Raw genomic sequence first — 16621 nt, forward strand, 5'->3', positions numbered from 1 at the left:
TTCAGGCCTCATAAGTTTCTCCAAGTTTCCTGTCATCCCTGGGTCTCCTTAACTAATATGTTCCTGAAATTAGTCAGAAAATATGAAGAAAATGAGGGTCATAGGAACACAAGTATTTAAAATGACATAAGCTCTTGCGCCAACAGATGAAAAATACTAACAAGTATAGCTTAGGATGTGGGATAAAAAGAAGTTTGGGATTTACATTTTGACATTATATTGGAGGGAAACTTGTTTAAGTATAGCAAAAGCTATAAGTATACTTATTTAAGTATAGCAAAAGCTCTAAAAATAATTGCTTTGCAAAATCTCACTTTTAATCATTAAATTGCATTTTTAAAGTAAAACAGGTAACCAAAGATTACCTACAGAGTGGTTTATTGCAACTTTTAATTTTACGTACTACTTTTGAACATCAAGATCAGCTCAGATCAAATCAGTCACTCAGTCGTGTCCGACTCTCTGTCACCCCATGAATCGCAGCATGTCAGGCCTCCCTGTCCATCACCAACTCCTGGAGTTCACTGAGACTCATGTCCATCGAGTCAGTGATGCCATCCAGCCATCTCATCCTCTGTTGTCCCCTTCTCCTCTTGTCCCCAATCCCTCCCAGCATCAGAGTCTTTCCAATGAGTCAACTCTTTGCATCAGGTGGCCAAAGTACTGGAGTTTCAGCTTTAGCATCATTCCTTCCAAAGAAATCCCAGGGCTGATCTCCTTCAGAATGGACTGGTTGGATCTCCTTGCAGTCCAAGGGACTCTCAAGAGTCTTCTCCAACACCACAGTTCAAAAGCATCAATTCTCCAGCACTCAGCCTTCTTCGTAGTCCAACTCTCATATCCATACATGACCACAGGAAAAACCATAGCCTTGACTAGACAAAACTTTGTTGGCAAAGTAATGTCTCTGCTTTTGAATATGCTATCTAGGTTGGTCATAACTTTCCTTCCAAGGAGTAAGCGTCTTTTAATTTCATGGCTTAATTAACATCTGCAGTGATTTTGGAGCCCAGAAAAATAAAGTCTGACACTGTTTCCACTGTTTCTCCATCTATTTACCATGAAGTGGTGGGACAAGATGCCATGATCTTCGTTTTCTGAATATTGAGCTTTAAGCCAACTTTTTCACTCTCCCCTTTCACTTTCATCAAGAAGCTTTTGAGTTCCTCTTCACTTTCTGCCATAAGGGTGGTGTCATCTGCATATCTGAGGTTATTGATATTTCTCCCGGCAATCTTGATTCCAGCTTGTGTTTCTTCCAGTCCAGCGTTTCTCATGATGTACTCTGCATATAAGTTAAATAAGCAGGGTGACCATATACAGCCTTGACATGCTCCTTTTCCTATTTGGAACCAGTCTGTTGTTCCATGTCCAGTTCTAACTGTTGCTTCCTGACCTGCATACAAATTTCTCAAGAGGCAGGTCAGGTGGTCTGGTATTCCCATCTGTTTCAGAATTTTCCACAGTTTATTGTGATCCACACAGTCAAAGGCTTTGGCATAGTCAATAAAGCAGAAATAGATGTTTTTCTGGACCTCTCTTGCTTTCTCCATGATCCAGAAGATGTTAGCAATTTGATCTCTGGTTCCTCTGCCTTTTCTAAAACCAGCTTGAACATCAGGAAGTTCACAGTTCACCTATTGCTGAAGCCTGGCTTGGAGAATTTGAGCATTACTTTACTAGCATGTGAGATGAGTACAATTGTGTGGTAGTTTGAGCATTCTTTGGCATTGCTTTTCTTTGGGATTGGAATGAAAACTGACCTTTTCCAGTCCTGTGGCCACTGCTGAGTTTTCCAAATTTGCTGGCATATTGAGTGCAGCACTTTCACAGCATCATATTTCAGGATTTGGAATAGCTCAACTGGAATTCTATCACCTCCACTAGCTTTGTTCGTAGTGATGCTTTCTAAGGCCCATTTGACTTCACATTCCAGGGTGTCTGGCTCTAGGTCAGTGATCACACCATCATGATTATCTGGGTCGTGAAGATCTTTTTTGTACATTTCTTCTGTTTATTCTTGCCATCTCTTCTTAATATCTTCTGCTTCTGTTAGGTCCTTTATCTGTCCTTTATCAAGCCCATCTTTGCATGAAATGTTCCTTTGGTATCTCTGATTTTCTTGAAGAGATCTCTAGTCTTTCCCATTCTGTTGTTTTCCTCTATTTCTTTGCATTGATCGCTGAAGAAGGCTTTCTTATCTCTTTTTGCTATCCTTTGGAACTCTGCATTCAGATGTTTATATGTTTCCTTTCTCCTTTGCTTTTCACTTCTCTTCTTTTCACAGCTCTTTGTAAGGCCTCCCCATACAGCCATTTTACTTTTTTGCATTTCTTTTCCATGGGGATGGTCTTGATCCCTGTCTCCTATACAATGTCACGAACCTCATTCCATAGTTCATCAGGCACTCTGTCTATCAGATCTAGTCCCTTAAATCTATTTCTCACTTCCACTGTATAATCATAAGGGATTTGATTTAGGTCATACCTGAACGGTCTAGTGGTTTTCCCTACTTTCTTCAATTTAAATCTGAATTTGGCAATAAAGAGAAGTTCCCAATTTTTAAAACTTAAAAAACTATGGAAAATTTATATATAGTCTGCCATGTCCTTATTATATTCACTAAATGGAATTAGAATTACTAATATGAAGCTTATCACAGAATATTTTGAATAAAAAAGGACAAGGCACAGAGAAATATATTAAGTACTTAAAATAATCCCAACAATTTATATGTATTTTTTTCTATATGCAAAAGTCTACAGAAATATTTAAAATACAATAGTGGTTATTTCCTACAGGTGACAAATTTCAGATCTGATTTTTATTATCCTCCATTTTCTTACATTTTAATTAAAGTACAGTTAAAATATCACCAAAACTTAAACTATTTGAAATAAGAACACTCTAATAGATAATCTTAAATGACTTAATATATATTTTGTTATTTAATTTTGCAGATTTCTTAATTGTAGAAAGAAAGCACAAGCACTGGTGTTAGAAAAATGTGTGCATTTATATTTCTTCCTGAAAACATTATGCAGCTTAATTTACATTCAGTTAGGCTCCCTTGGCTACCTTTTCTAAGTTTTATTAACATAAAATGTTCCATTAGACCTTTTCTTTGATATAGTAATAATTACTTTCATGAGGATTAATTTAAATTCTCATGACATGTGTCTTCTGTAGAGAAGTACTTAACTATCTGTGTTACTTATAGTGATGTTTATGACACCCATTGAACTTTTATTCATATTTCACAATTATCCAAATAACACAAGCCCACCTAGCTAAGACATCTGTCCTCTATCATATTAACTAATAAAGACACTCTTCTCACTTGATAGTTTGGGGTTTAGATTTTATATCTACAAAATGATAACTATTCTATGAAAACCACTATCTCACCATCCTTTTTGTTTTTCTACTTGGAAGACTTTCATACTTTTTAAATGTTTGTTTGATTGTGAAGGTAAAATGGAAGGAGCTGGAAATTTTATTTACTCCATGCCTTTGATTCTAGAGAATTCTAGGGTAGGAAGTTCTTCACAGTGTCATAAAGGATGTTTGCCTATGGTGCTTCCAATCTCCTTTGTGTTAATATTAAATATTTTCATCAGCAGTATACTTTCATGATTGCTCCCATTTCCACAAATATCTTTCTTGTATCTTTAATTCACAATGTTGTAAATAAATGATGAGGAAAGTTTCACTTCTTCCAGGGACAGTTGCTACCTGTATAGATCTGAGACTCAAACACACAGAATTTTAGTTCACATCCAACAGGTGGGAAAGATTTGAGAAGAAAACATTGAGACCTGTTTTGGAAATATAAGGTTGGAGCAGAGTCTCAGTAACCTAAAGTAATATGAACAAAATAACTGCTTATATGATTTGCAAGTAGGTTTCTTTAGTCCAACATCTGTATCAAATGCGCATTTATATGTGGCATGTCTTGGTGAGTTGTTAAGATGACTAAAGGCACTGCTAGCATTTAATGCCTAGAGGTCAATAGTGATAAATATACTCCCAATAAAAAATTATTGTTCTCAAAATGCCAGGGATCCCTAAATTGAAAAACAAAGCAGTTCCTCTAGTGGTTATGAGAGCAGGCTTTGTGTCAGTAGATGAGTGTTTTTGGTCTTGACTGTGCCCACTTTCTGGTTGGATGATATTAGTCATTTAGCTTTCCACATAGCCTCATATCTGATATGCAAGATGCAAACAGTAGATTTTCCAAGAGTATTAAGAGAAATACACAAAGTTTAATTTAGCATGTGGCACATAGTGCACATTCAGTAACTATTATCACTGATAGTATTGTTTTATTATCTTCCATAAAAGAAGTGTTTTCAAAATCTAGCAACTTAACACAGTAAGAAGTCATACTAAATGGTTGTGAAAAGCATATTAAAATGTTGACTATATTTAAATCAAACTGTAAACATTCAGTCTATTTTCTAGACTATTTTTGACACATAAACTAAACTCCAGCTCTATTAGTCACTTGGTATTATGTTGATGTTCAGTATTTCCCTATGTGATCTTTCCTTTGTTTGGAATGACATTCTCCTTCTTGGCAGTTTGGTGATTTCATATTCATTTATTAAAATGATTAAAAATTACCTTTTCTGCAAAATTTCCCTCGTATTTGTATCAGTTCTTTCTGAATTGTAGTGAAATTACCCAGTATGTGTGTGTGTTAGTTGCTCAGTCATATCCAACTCCTTCACAACCCTATGGACTGTAACCCACCAGGTTCCTCTATCCATGAAATTCTCCTGGGAAGAATACTGCAGTGGGTTGTCATTCCCTTCTCCAGGGGATCTTCCTGACCCAAGGATTGAACCCCAATCTCCTGTACTGCAGGCAGATTCTTTACTGCCTGAGCTACCACAGAAGCCAAGTATTCCATGGCTAAGTAATTAGTGATATTAATTGTATAACATAACAAAATGTCTACAGACTAGCAGACTGGGGTACGGGGGCACCTCGGGGTAGACCTGGAGAAGAAAACAGCAACCCATTCCAGTATTCTTGCTTGGGAAATCCCATGGATAGAAGAACCTGGAGGGCTACAGTCCATGGGATCACAAAGAGTCGGACACTACTGAGCAACTTTCACTTCACTTCACACTTCAGGGTAGGCCAATGATGTGACTGGAAATGCAAGTAGGGTGTGTCTTTCCACTTTGCCATTCTCAGTATGTTGGCCTTCAGTCTTAAATATCCTCATTCTTTCAAAATGGCTGTGGCTATTCGAGATTTCAAATGCTCACAACCTAAAGCCATGCAGGAGAGCTCTTCCTTCAAGTCTATTTGTAGTAATATAAGCACACTTGATTCCTTAGTTTCATTAGCCAACAATGGGGCCCATGTCCATATCCTAGCTACAAGAATGACTGGGAATGCAAACATGTGGCCTTCCCTGTCTTAATAGTAGGAAGTGGGATTTTCACACATGGGAAAGGTAACTATCAGGTAGGCAACTAAAAATGTCTTCTGCATGTCCACTCCTCATCTTAGCCCCTGACCCCAGTTGCCCATATCAGGAACTGCTCTTTCAACATTCTAGTTACAACTGTATTAGCACCTACCACACATTATTGTAAATATCTATTTTCGTCTACCCTGTCAGCAATGTGTGGGTAGAACTATTGTTGTCTCCATCATTATGTTCTCAGGGTCTCTTTTGGTAAATGGATATTAATTAAATCAATAAGTTTAAAGTCTTTTAAAATAGAGAACAAGAATTTTTTTATTGAAAAATACATGTAAAAGTCAAAATATGGATTTGAGAGAGATAAAATTGTAGTCTTTGAAGAGCCCTTAATAGTTAAAAAAAAAAAAAAAAAAAAACACATAAGGAATAGGAGATATTGCATCATCCCCGAAAGAGCCAAAGCCTAACCATCTGCTTCATATCTCACTAAGCCTAGAGATGAGAAAAAATATGTGAATTTTGGTACCCCCTGGGAGATTGGATGAGAATCATACAGGATTCAGAGAATAGAACTTGCAGGGAAATGTCAATAATTTAGGTGTTTTTTTTTTTCTTTTGCAATTATGAAGGAGAACTGTCAAAACTGTTTCATTCCTTAAAAATATAGTACATGAAATAACTCTGCAGATTCATTTCAGTAGGCTTTTGAGAAAAGGAAGGTAAAAAGGAAACAGAGCATTTCTATTGAAATTTCAGAAAAGAACTCTGAACTGCAAAGTGTTAGTCTAATGATAATAAAAACTTGACTCAACCATGTTGAATGTACCAGTTTTTTTCAACTGAAAAACATATCCTATGCCTCTTGCTAAATAAAGAACAAGGTTTTTACTCTGGGTACTTTTTGCTTTTTCTTGGTAAAGAAGCAGTTCCAAATGAGTCTATACTGAAGTGCTTTACAATTTTCCATATCACTGCCTGAAAAAAATGAGGAGGCAACCAATGTTAAATGATCAAAAAAAAAAAAACCTTTCTCTTTGAAAATTAAATGTCAAATTTAATTTGAAATGTTTACAGAGATACTTCTTATTGTTCATTATGATCGAAATGATAAATGAGCAAAGCTTCTTCCTGGGGATAATGTACTTCTTAAAATTTTCAATTTTGTCTTGATTTTATATAAGATGGCCTTGTAAGTATGAATTGCCATTTGCAGCACCAAAAGCACTTGGTGCTTAATAAGGCATAGAATGATTACTAATTTAGTAGCCAATAGATAGCATATAAATATACAATTAAGTACAATTTTCTCATACTAGAAGGATATTACATTTTTATACTTTCTCATCTAATGAGAATAAAAACCTGTATGTACACCCATGCACACCACGCTCCCCAGTTCATATATTTCCCAATCAGGTATATCATTTATGTGAGCATTTATAGTGATTTTTATAAAATCTTGTCATATACTTCTAGTAATTATTACTAGCCTTAGTCCTGTGCAGATTTATTTTGACTGTTATTTGACATTAAGAAAAAAAATGTGTTTTATTTAAGTAGTGTTGAAACTAACAGAAAGCACGTTAGGAGAAACAGCCTTTAAAATAATGGTAAAATAGCTGGTGGTTTGTTTGTTTCATACTAATTTAAACAGGTTTACATAAGTAATTGGAGAAGGAAATGGCACCCCACTCCAGTACTCTTGCCTGGAAAGTCCCATGGATGGAGGAGCCTGGTAGGCTGCAGTCCATGGCCGCTGGGAGTCGGACGTGACTGAGCGACTTCACTTTCACTTTTCACTTTCATGCATTAGAGAAGGAAATGGCAACCCACTCCAGTGTTCTTGCCTGGAGAATCCCAGGGATGGGGGAGCCTGGTGGGCTGCCGTCTCTGGGGTCGCACAGAGTCAGACACGACTGAAGCGACTTAGCAGTAGCAGCAGCAACATAACTAATATCTGGACCATGAGGTGAACTGGGGTCTGATACTAGTTTCCTATTGCTGTTGTAACAGATTGCCACAAAACTTAATGGCTTTACAACAACACAAGTTTATTATCTTACATTTCTTGAAGTCAAAGCTCTCAATAGCGTCCACAGGACTGAGTCATTTTGGAAGCTTTAGGTGAGAATACACTTCCTTGCTTTTTCCAGATTGTAGCGCTGCTCATATTCCTTGGCTCATAACTGCTTCCTCAGGGCATGGCAGCCCATTCCAGTATTATTTCTTGCCTGGGGAATCCTATGGACAGAGGAGCTTGGCGGGCTACAGTCCACAGGGTAGCAAAGAGTCGGACACGACTGAGGTGTCTTAGCATGCAAACACATACAGGTCCCTCCAGCATCTGCTTCTGTGGTCCCATCCTCTCCTGACTTGACCCTTATAAGTACTCTTGTTGTTACATTGAGTTCACCTGGATAATTCAGGATAGTCTCCCCACCTCAAGATTCCTTAATCACATCTGTCACATGTCACCTTGCATTGTCACCTTACAAAGTAAGGTGACACATTAAGAGGTTCTAGAAATTAGGATGTGAACATGTTTGGGGTATCTTTATTCAGTCTACCACTGGGCTGTTATTCAAGAATTTGATTAGTCTCTCTTAAAGAGTTTTATCTTCAGGGATAACAGAGCTCCAAGTTGAGCTGTGTGAAAAATGATACATTTATATAAGAACATGATATTCTTACATACATGATGTGTGTGAGGAAATATGTATTTAGAAAAAGAAATTAAATTATCAGTAATGACCCAACAAACAATGAAAGTTATTAGTTAAAAACCATGTTATCATTGTTGAAATATGGATACTCTTCATTACTATCTGACTCTCTGATACAGGCCTGGGCAGATTTTTTTTTTTTTTTGATGTGTTCATTTACTTTAATAATACTACATTTACCATGTTATCACCATGGAATGTAAATTCAGGTTAGACGAGAATTCACAAGTACAACAAAGCATTCTGTGATATACCAAAGTTTGTATAATGTCTGACCAAACCAGCTTGCTCATCAATGACTTCCATTGTAGGGATTTTATTTAGTTGATGATACTTTTGGAGAAAATAAACATACTGCACACATTTAAAAAGTGTTTTTCATTTACCTTTGCATTAGCACTTAAAATACATGTTTCAAAATAATTTAAAATTATTCTAATATAACAGCAGCAAAATATAATTCTGCAATTGCTAAAGAGCTAAAAGGGATCCACAAGTTAAGTTACTCTCATGTTTATGATTCTAAAATAAATACTACTTCAAAGTGGCTCTGTTACCAGCTTTTTAGTTTTGGTTTAAAAACACACACAGACTTGCAGGGAGGTTTATAATGTTGTATTCCATGCACTGTTCTGAAAGGGTTCCTCAAGAGCCAACCAGCCCTTAAAACAGTACTCAGTCCACAAGGCCGTCAGAAAGTTACATTAACTGGGGTAAATAGGATTCCTACATTACATCAAAAGCATATGATATTCTGCAGCAACTGGGAGCATTTTCAGGATTGGCATGTTGTCTTCTTTAGAACTAATTTCAACAGAAGAGTTTAAGAAGGTGGACAGGTACCACTATCAAGTGTATTTAAAAGTGACATGTTTCTTTTGTGCTGGTCTGACTCCCCTGAATGACCTAGCTAGTGAACTAGTCACCAGTAACTTGGTCACCAGGCAAATCAAGCCTGCAAGAAAGGAGGCCAATTTTCAAATTACCATGTTCTTGTCTGACCCAAACAATTTATTTTCAGCATAAACATGTAACCTCAATATGAGATGTCTAACTAAAGCAAGCACCACCAAGACGACCAAGACAGCATCTCCTCTTCTAAGGTTTAGGTTTCCCCCAGAATTCTTGATACAGGGAATAGCCCGTACCAAGAGTCATTGCTCCCTCAACAAAGCCTTGGGCTGCCACACGCATGTGGATCAGGTGAACAGACATTTTAGTATGTCCCCTGCTCTTCAATCTATATAATCCATATGCAACAATTGCTGCAAAACCTGCCATTCCAATGGGGACAAATGGTGCCTCTCTAGCTTTTCGGATAAGTTTAGATCCCTGATCTTCATCATATGAAGAAAGAGAAATATCTGTGTCACTTGACATAGTGATTGAAGACTCTTCAGACAACTTCAAGACGTTTCAGGTTCCTACCGTATTCTGACCCCACTCCCGCACGCGCCGTCCAGCCGGCTTCTCCTCCTGGGCAGATTTTTAAGGATGGACTTAGCATCGATAAATGAAACAATGAATTATAATTTTATTGTGTATCAGTTCAGTTCCGTTCAGTCACTTAGCTGTGTCCAACTCTTTGCGATCCCATGAACTGCAGCACGCCAGCCTCCCTGTCCATCACCAACTCCCGGAGTTCACCCAAACTCATGTCCATCGAGTTGGTGATGCCATCCAGCCATCTCATCCTCTGTTGTCCCCTTTTCCTCCTGCCCCCAATCCCTCCCAGCATCATAGTCTTTTCCAATGAGTCAACTCTTCACATGAGGTGGCCAAAGTATTGGAGTTTTAGCTTTAGCATCAGTCCTTCCAAAGAACACCCAGGGCTGATCTCCTTTAGGATGGACTGGTAGGATCTCCTTGCAGTCCAAGGGACTCTCGAGAGTCTTCTCCAACACCACAGTTCAAAAGCATCAGTTCTTCGGTGCTCAGCTTTCTTCACAGTCCAACTCTCACATACATACATGACCGCTGGAAAAACGAGAGCCTTGACTAGACGGACTTTTGTTGGCAAAGTAATGTCTCTGCTTTTGAATATGCTATGTAGGTTGGTCATAACTTTCCTTCCAAGGAGTAAGCATCTTTTAATTTCATGGCTGCAGTCACCATCTGCAGTGATTTTGGAGCCCAGAAAAATAAAGTCTGACACTGTTTCCCCATCTATTTCCCATGAAATGATGGGACCGCATGCCATGATCTTCATTTTCTGAATGTTGAGCTGTAAGCCAACTTTTTCACTCTCCTCTTGCACTTTCATCAAGAGGCTTTTGAGTTCCTCTTCACTTTCTGCCATAAGGATGGTATCATCTGCATATCTGAGGTTATTGATATTTCTCTTGGCAGTCTTGATTCCAGCTTGTGCTTCCTCCAGCCCAGCGTTTCTCATGATGTACTCTGCATAGAAGTTAAACAAGCAGGGTGACAATATACAGCCTTGACGTACTCCTTTTCCTATTTGGAACCAGTCTGTTGTTCCATGTCCAGTTCTAACTGTCGCTTCCTGACCTGCATATAGGTTTCTCAAGAGGCAGGTCAGGTGGTCTGGTATTCCCATCTCTTTCAGAATTTTCCACATATAGTAGGGTTTATATTTCAATCAACCACAAATTTCGTGAAGGAGATATATTTCCTTGCCAAAATGAAACTACAAATTTTGACCCTTTGGGATCTACCTTCCCTTCCTCTCTAAGTGTGCATAATCCAAATTATTTTTGTATTCTTTTCAAGCAAGGACTTAAAGTGCTGTTTCACTTTGTCTTACACTTACAATAATTATATTCCTAAAGGAATTATCATTTAAAAAAACTATTGTTAACGCATTTGGCTAAGTTACATTTGTATAGCCAGCTATTGTAAAAGTGTAATTTTCAGTATAGTCTTTAAGAGACTCTGGAGGATAACATTGAATCTCTCTCAAATTTGAGTTTTAGTTTTCATGGATGCTTTAGTTTTATATAGTATAATCTTTGCTATTCAGAGTATTTTATTTTAAGCATGGGAAAGCTTAGCTTTATTTTGGTGATTAACTAAATAAAGCTATTTATCATTCTGGTAATAAAACAAAAAACACCAGTATTGCTTTGGTTTTTCTATTTCCCCTCTCTTTCCAAAAGTAATGTATAATTCTTTATAGAAAAATTGACTTTTTTCCATTGAAAACTCCTTGTTATATCAAATGTGAAGTCTAAGACAGAGCCTTCTGCCTTCCAGAAGCTCAGCACCCGGTAACTACTGTACTAATTTGAAATACCATAAGATCTTTTGGGAGGTTTGAGTGGAGCACTATGGAATCAGTGATGAAGGAAGAAAAAGTTTGTTGTGAAAGTTTCAATTAAAGGAGGTAAAATGTCTTTGGACTCTAGAGCAATTGTTGTTGTTGTTCAGTCACTCAGTTGCGTCCTACTCTTTGCAACCCTATAGACTGCAGCGTGCCTGGCTTCCCTGTCCTTTCACTATCTCTGGAGTTTGCTCAGACTCATGTACATTGAGTCAATGATGCCATCCAACCATCTCACCCCCTTCTCCTCCTACCCTTAATCTTTCCCCCCATCAGGGTCTTTTCCAATAAGTCAGCTGTTCACATCAAATGGCCAAAGTATTGGAGCTTCAGCTTCAGTATCAGTCCTTCCATGAATATTCAGGGTTGATTTCCTTTAGGATTGACTAGTTTGATCTCTTTGCTGTCCAAAGGACTCTCAAGAGTTTTCTCCAGCATAACAGTTCAAAAGCATCAATTCTTCAGAGCTCAGCCTTCTTTATGGTCCAACTCTCAAATCCATACATGACAGCTAGAAAAACCATAGCTTTGACTAGATGGACCTTTGTCAGCAGTACTAGTTTTGTTACAGAGAAAAGCCATTCCAATCAAATAAATAAGCAGATAAAGTAAATACAAAAATACATACAATGATGTATCTAAGGAAAGTGAATAGAACAGTATGGAGAGCTTAAAGTATATGCTGAATGGTTAAAGGATGGTAGGAAAAAACATTGGAGAAGAAGTCTTTTCAATATCTTATGAAAAATAAATGGATTCGGATTATATTCTTCATTTACATTTGCATATTTTTCTGGAGTAGATAAATATAAAGGAAAAAGAATCATGGTGTTTCCTGATTCCTGATAGCTAATTTTACATGAGCTTTATCAAACTTTGAAGTTGAACAGGCAATGTATTATGTAGGTCTCTATAAGAATTCTTTTCTGATAATGAATTCATTACCTATTACATGAACAATATATAACCATATTTTCTTTTAATAATTATGTTTAAGTTAGCGATGAGATATAGATATAAGATATAGTACTCCAATATTCTTGCCTGGGAAATCCCATGGACAGAGGAGTGTGGTAGGCTACAGTCCATGGAGTTGCAAAGAGTTGGACACAATGGAGCACACACACACACACATATAGATATAATAAGTAAATATTTTTCATGTTAACTAAGTTTGAAAACCTAACTCAGAGCATTTTCCTCATACTCAATTTGTTCAAGAGGCTGTATCTGTTTCTTCCTTAACTTAACTAGGTTTAGTATCAGACTTCTCAGTAATTTGGCTGTTGAGTGGGTATTATCCCTCCTTTACATTTAAGTTGTAATTAGCTACCATAGCTCATCATGTATATGTCCTTCAAATGTTCCCATATGATGCCCTATCATGTACTCAGGACACAATTTGTTGGTAAGTTAACATTCTGATTAGTATTGAAGTAGCAAATCAACTTTTAAGGGAAATTCAATGACAGTATTATAACTTAATTATAATAAAATACTCAAGGACTTAGTAGAGACTACACAATTGACCGCTATTGACAGATATCAGTTTTAGTATTTGACCTGTATGGTTTCTGAGTAGCAATTTCTCATTATTGTAAAATGAGAAAATATAAATTAACTAATATAGGCCAACTCATGTATATAAAATCTTTTAGCTAAGGCCATTGACATCCAAACTCCAAAAGTATTAGTATACATGTTTATTAAGACAAGTAATTAGATGTATTAATATAAGTGTAACAGGATTATTACACCAAGATTTCCTCATGCCAGGATGAATCCAAACTCAGTAAACTCCATAGGCTATGGTTGTCCTAATCTTTTCATGTCTTTTGACTGCAAGAGTCTATTATTATGAAGAATCGCAGTATTAGCTTTGATCTTCTTCCTTATGAATGCTAGCAAAACTGCCTGCACATTCTCATAAGCTTCTTGTTTTAATTACAGTGTATAATATTACATTTCATACAATAGGAAGACATGTAAAATAAGATTAGTTTGGCTATCTCAGAAGTGTAACATGAAGCATTAAAAAGGATAAATGGAAAATGCACATAGACATAACATATTTAGCTTCTGATTCAAAGAAATCAATCCAGTGTATGTATTTTAAAATAAGTACCTTAAAATGGTAGAAATTCATTTATTTGAATCCAATAATCAATGCTTTAAAAACTGACCTTGAAATGGAATATGTAGTAGAAGAATAAATAGGTGGGTTGTAACAAGTTATTCTTAACTGCTGTTTCCTAGAGGGATAATATAAAACTGTCCTCAAAATTGCAACAATGCAAACTCCCTTTAAAGGTTGGAGCTTGCTGAGCAAGCTGATAACGTAGGCTCATTAGGTAAACTCCCATAAGTATATCATACTTAAAAAAAAAAAAAGTTTGCATCATGATGATTTTGTATATGTGTCTATGTGTCAATACATCTGGGGCTTTTCTGGTGGCTCAGACAGTAGAGTTTGCCTGCAATGCAGGAGACCCAGGTTCAATTCCTGGGTCAGGGAGAAGGAAATGGCAACCCACTCCAGTATTCTTGCCTGGAAAATCTACAGTCCATAGGGTCTCAAAGAGTCAGACATGACTGAGGACTTCACTTTCTTCTTTCTTCTCTATCAGTACGTCTGCATATGTATTGAGGAAGAGTGGTTTACGTATTTTCCCTAGGGTCTTTCTTATGGCATTTTCCCAAGAAATTATTTGTATCTATGGCTCAATGCAGGTGAACATTTGGACACTCATACAAAACAAATTAACTGTCAAATATATACTTTCCAATTTAATTGGATTCCCATTGCTGTTAGAAAGACATCCTTTCACAGATTTCTAGTTGACTCACTTTTCATTTTTCTATGCATTCTGAATCTTTACCACTCTTTCCAATTCTACTTTCTTTAAATTCCAAAAGTGAATCCTGCTTTTCAGTTTTTTGAGAAAACACAACCAGGTAGGAATACCTTAACCTTCTTCTCTACCAGCTAATGCTTTATCTCTCTCATTTTTCTGTCCTTCCTTTCTCAGAGCAGATGCTCCCACTGTTGGTTAGGTTTGCATCAAAGTCCTTTGAGTTCTTAGGAGCTGCTGAACTTTCCTATCATTTTGGAACCTGCAGTCTCTCTCCCTTCAGTGACATGTATCCCTTGACCTTCAAGTATGCTCCATCTTATAATTTATCCTACTTGTGCTTGGTCATTGGTAAACCCCTTTGTTAATCCATTCTTAAAATTTTCCATGATTTTAATGCATCCCTTTCCCCCTTGTCCATCTCTTGTATCTCTCGCTAAACTTTCTATCTCCTTGCCTGACCTGCTCTTTTTTTTAAAATATCATTTATTTATTTACTTGCCTGCGCAAGGTCTTAGCTATGGCATGTGGGCTGCAGTCCATGGAGTCACAAAGAGTTGGACAGGATTGAATGATTTGGCACAGCACAGCAGACTCTTAGTTGCTACATGTGGGATCTAGTTCCTGGTCAGTGATGGAACCTCACCGCCCTACATTGGGAACTTGGAGTCTTAGCCACTGGACCACCTGGGAAGTCCCTGACCTACTCTTACTTTGTTGACTTTCTCTTCCTGTCTGTCTTTCTCTCTTCCCGCACCTGTCTTTAATTTCATCTAAATCTATTCTTACGCTTTTCAGTGTTTTCATACAGCTCCAGTTCTTTTCTGTATCTTCAGTTTTGAACTTTCTCTTGAATTTCAGACTTCGAGTTGTCACTGCCTATTGCATATTTATTCTTGGATGTCTCCCAAGCACCTCACAGTCAGTATAATACAAAAAAAAAAAAAAAAGTTGAAAAGTTATACGTTTGGGGTCAGAGATCTGAATTTAAGATCCTGACATTTAACAAGATGGTGAAAAGACATTCAACTTCAGTTTCCTCATCAAATCATCTTGAAACTCCATTTCACCAACACATTTATCCACACAGCTATCCCCTTTCACCCACATTATTGCAATAATATCCTAGTTGACCTCTCTGCTTCTACCTTCACTTCACTGTATTCTATTTCAACATAGTAGCCAGAGTCATCCTTTAGAAAGAAAGTCACTTAGACTGTGTCTCTCTACTCAGAATATTCCAGTGGTTTCCCATCTTATTTTTTTTGTAAAACGCAAAGCCTTCACCTGCCACCCTCAACCCCATATTTATTGATTCCCTGACCTCAATTCTTCTGCTTTTTGATTTTTCTCCAGCCACTCAGAGTTTCTTATTGTTCTTTAAATTAGCTGGGTTCTCTCTTGCCACAAGTTCTTTTATCAAATTGATTTTTCTTGGAGTATAGTTGATTTACAGTGTTGTGTTAGTTTCAGGTATACAGCATAGTGAATCAGTTATGCATAAACATATATCCACTCTTTTATATTATTTTCCCATATAGGTCATTACAGAATACTGAGTTCTTTGTGCTATACGCTAGGTCTTTATTAGTTATCTATCCAACCAGTCCATTCTGAAGGAGATCAGCCCTGGGATTTCTTTGGAGGGTATAATGCTGAAGCTGAAACTCCAGTACTTTGGCCACCTCGTGCGAGGAGTTGACTCATTGGAAAAGACTCTGATGCTGGGAGGGATTGGGGGCAGGAGGAGAAGGGGATGCCAGAGGATGAGATGGCTGGATGGCATCACTGACTCGATGGACGTGGGTCTGAGTGAACTCCGGGAGTTGGTGATGGACAGGGAGGCCTGGCATGCTGCGATTCATGGGGTCACAAAGAGTCAGACACAACTGAGGGACTGAACTGAACTGAACTGAACTGAGTGCGAATATGCCAAACCCAATCTCCCAATTTATCCCTCTCACCACACTTTTCCCTGACTGTAACCTTAAGTTTATTTTCTACCTCTACAACTCTATTTCTGTTTTGTAAATAAGTCTGTTTATATATACCTTTTTTTTTTTTTTTTTTAGATTTGACATGTAAGCAATATCATATATTTGTCTTTCCTGGTCTTACTTACTTTGCCTAGTGTAATCATCTCTAGGTCCATCCCTGTTTCTAAAAATGATGTTATTTCATTCTTTGTTATGCCTGAGTAATATCCCATTTGAGGGTTTCCCAGGTGGCTCAATGGGAAACAATCTGCCTGCCAATGCAGGAGATGCAGGAGATATGGGTACAGCCCCTGGTTCAGGAAGGTCTCCTGGTGGAGGAAATG

At 37.4% G+C, this 16621-nt stretch overlaps 1 protein-coding gene and 1 pseudogene across 2 annotated transcripts in view; one reads left to right on the plus strand and one right to left on the minus strand.

Moving 5' to 3' along the window:
* Positions 1 to 16621, plus strand: part of LRP1B (LDL receptor related protein 1B) — a 2173551-nt gene that overhangs the window by 359030 nt on the left and 1797900 nt on the right. The gene's annotated exons all lie outside the window — the stretch shown is intronic.
* Positions 8463 to 9629, minus strand: LOC113904476 (annotated as a pseudogene). The gene has a single exon (XR_003514528.1). The product of XR_003514528.1 is annotated as an HIG1 domain family member 1A, mitochondrial pseudogene (transcript).

The sequence above is a fragment of the Bos indicus x Bos taurus genome, chromosome 2 (assembly GCF_003369695.1).
Source record: "Bos indicus x Bos taurus breed Angus x Brahman F1 hybrid chromosome 2, Bos_hybrid_MaternalHap_v2.0, whole genome shotgun sequence".
In the NCBI taxonomy this organism is placed as follows: domain Eukaryota; kingdom Metazoa; phylum Chordata; class Mammalia; order Artiodactyla; family Bovidae; genus Bos; species Bos indicus x Bos taurus.